Here is a 3067-nt window from a genome sequence, read left to right on the forward strand (position 1 = left end):
ATGCTTTTTCTGTTAGGGTTAGGGCTGTTAGTTACAGTTTCCTCCTGTATTTCAGAGAATTACTGTCATGTTTTGCCCCTTTCTCCAGTTTGATCACCATAAATAGCTGCATTCCATTGTTATACCAGTGTTTTAGGCTTCATACCAGTTGTAATGAAATTCCAAGTTTAGTCCAGTGAGGTCACTGCAATAAGGACATGATGGGATTCTGTTTGTGTGATCAGCAAGATGGTTAATTAATTGGCATTTCACCTTCTTCAGCACTGTAGTGGGGATTCTGGACTCTTTGGTGAAAATCAGGATTGATATAGTATCCAAACCACTATGGGATATCTCTAAGGACCAGATATTCACAATTGAAGACTCCAAGATAGTTATCAAAGGCATTCAGCTTGAAAAGCAAAAGAGGTGAGTCCTACAGACTTTTCATGTCCTGGAGACAACGTGAGACAACAGTTGGGAAAGAGAAAACTTACAAAATTGGAGTCAAATATCATAGAAGTATGGTTGGAAGGGACCTTGTAGATCTTCAAGTCCGACCCCCCCTCCCCTCCCGGCCTGGGCGGGAGAAAAAACTGGACTCAAATGAGTCCAGGCAGGTAGGCATCAAGCCTCTTCTTAAAGATCCCCAGGGTAGGAGCCAGCACCACTTCCCTAGGAAGTTTGTTCCAGCTCCTAGCCGTCCTAACTGTGAAGTAGTTCTTACGGATGTCTAATCTAAACCTACTCTCCAATAACTTGTGTCCATTGTTCCTTGTCATGCCAGGGGGCATTAGGGGAAACAGTGTCTCCCCCAAACCCTTCTGGTCCCCCCTAATGAGTCTATAGACAGTCACCAGGTCCCCCCTCAACCTTCTCTTGTGAAGGCTGAACAGGTTCAGGTCTCGCAGTCTTTCAATGTAGGGTCTGCCCTGTTGTCCCTGGATCATGCGGGTGGCCCTCCTCTGGACCCTTTCAATGTTGTCCACATCCCTCCTGAAGTGGGGCGCACAGAACTGGACGCAGTACTCCAGCTGTGGCCTGACCAGTGTCGCATAGAGGGGGAGGATCACCTCCCTGGCTCTACTTGAGATGCACCTGTGGATGCACGACAATGTCCGGTTAGCCCTGCCAACCGTGACCTCGCATTGTCGGCCCATGTTCGTCTTGGAGTCAGTAATGACTCCAAGATCCCTTTCTGCCTCCGTGCTCTCAAGAAGGAAGTTTCCCATTCTACAAGCGTGCTCCTGGTTTCTACTGCCTAAGTGCAGCGCCCTGCACTTGTCAGTATTGAAACGCATCCTGTTTATGTTAGCCCACTCCTGTAACCTATCCAGATCTTGCTGCAATCTTTCCCTCCCTATTAGCATGCTCACCTCACCCCAAATTTTGGTATCATCAGCAAATTTAAACAGGTTGCATTTCACCCCGTCATCCAAATCGCTGATGACGAAATTGAACAGCGCAGGCATTCTGAGAGGTTACCTGAGAATCCACTTGATTATCTACCTGGACCTGGTCTTGCAACCCATCCTCCAACAATCAGTACCCCAACAAAACTGGACCTCCAAGGCCCTAATAAATCTCAGCTCTTCATTTGCTCACAGATCTTCCCTACCTGTGGCAGAAAGAGGCTTTGTGGCCTTCCTTTGCCCAGTCTGCTTTTCAGGGCCCTCAGTTGCCTTCCGCTTCCCTTAGTGCCTCATAGGACCAATGCTGGCCAGTCTAGTCCCTCCAAAACACCTTCTGTTAATGACTGGCTAACTTGCTCCTCTTCCATTAAGATAGATGCTTGAGGTCACCTCAGTTTTCCTAAAGCCCTGCAGGCTTTTCTCGGCCTCACAATGAACAAGGGGAAACTGTTGACTTGTGAGGGAGATGGATTCCTAAATTCACTCACATAGTTTAAAGCCAGAAAAAACTATTACCTGTAAATCATCTCATCTGACTTCCTACATGACTCAGACTTCAGAAATTACCCAGCTGCCCCAGTACTGAGCCCAGGATCTTGTGGCCAGCAAAAGCCTCGCTTCCAGAAAGGCATCCTTTCTCGATTTTGAAGAAAAACAAGCAATGGAGAGCCTACCTTTCCTTTTTGGGAGTTCTTTCCAATTATTAACTTCTTTCCTTTAGGAAATTTATACTTCTTTCTAAATTGAATGTGTTGGCTTAAACTCCCATACACTGGTTCTTCTTAAGCCTTTCTGTGCTAGGCCAAAAAGGTCATCAGAATCCAGCATTGTCTCCCTGGAAAGGTGCTTATAATTCATAATCAAGTTATCTCCCCTTTTATATTTTTCTTATCCACTGTGCTGGTATTTACTTTAGAAGGAAAAATTACTGGTATTCAGAGATAAGGATGTTAGTTGGAATCAAATTAAAAGGAATGCTCAATAATGTAAGAGGCCTACAGGCAGCTTGGAAGCTGTTTAAAAACACCATAATAGAGGCTCAAGAAGTGTGTACCACAAATCAAAAAAGATACTAGGCAAGAAGGTAAAAATCATTCACAGTTTAATAGTGTAGTAAGTATAATGACTTAGGTCCCAGTGAATAACACAACTATGAATGAGGACAAGAACAGACCATGAATGATGCTACAACAGGGTTTCTCCAGCACAGACCATGTGGCTGCCTCCATCTTGAGTTCCCCTTACTACCCAGGGATCATGTTCAAATTCCTCACCTGATAAGACATTCCCTTGTAAGGAACTATCTCCAAAGTCTAACCTTTATCACTACAGTAAAGAGGCTACTGAAGGCAAAAAAGGTATCATTCAAAAAATGGAAGGTGTGCAAACACTGGACAGGAAGGCACACAAACTCTGGTAGGTCAAGTGTGAAAAACAGGGAGGCCAAAAAACATTAAGGAGCATTTTGCCGAAGACACTGGGGTTTGTAAGTTGTTTTCTAATACATCAGATGCAGGAAACTAGGCCTGTGTGAAGCGGCTAGTGTTCGATTCAGATTCGGGGGACAGTGTTTCGATTTGGTAATGTGAATCACTGTCCTGAATTGATTCAGTCAAATCTGATTCAGAAATTTTAGCTGCAGATGAATCTCTGAATCACACAGGCCCCACCCCCTC

The 3067-nt window shown here is 44.8% G+C and overlaps 1 long non-coding RNA gene across 1 annotated transcript in view; it reads left to right on the forward strand.

The window, feature by feature from the left end:
* Window positions 1-265: 265 nt before the first annotated feature.
* The window catches only part of LOC109313226, a 13673-nt gene continuing 10871 nt past the window's right edge, over window positions 266-3067 (forward strand). Inside the window, exon 1 of the long non-coding RNA XR_002101997.1 lies at window positions 266-408. This is a non-coding gene — a long non-coding RNA (uncharacterized LOC109313226). The remainder of the gene's footprint in view (window positions 409-3067) is intronic.

Source organism: Crocodylus porosus, unplaced genomic scaffold, assembly GCF_001723895.1.
Source record: "Crocodylus porosus isolate Cpor-Errol unplaced genomic scaffold, CroPor_comp1, whole genome shotgun sequence".
NCBI lineage: Eukaryota > Metazoa > Chordata > Crocodylia > Crocodylidae > Crocodylus > Crocodylus porosus.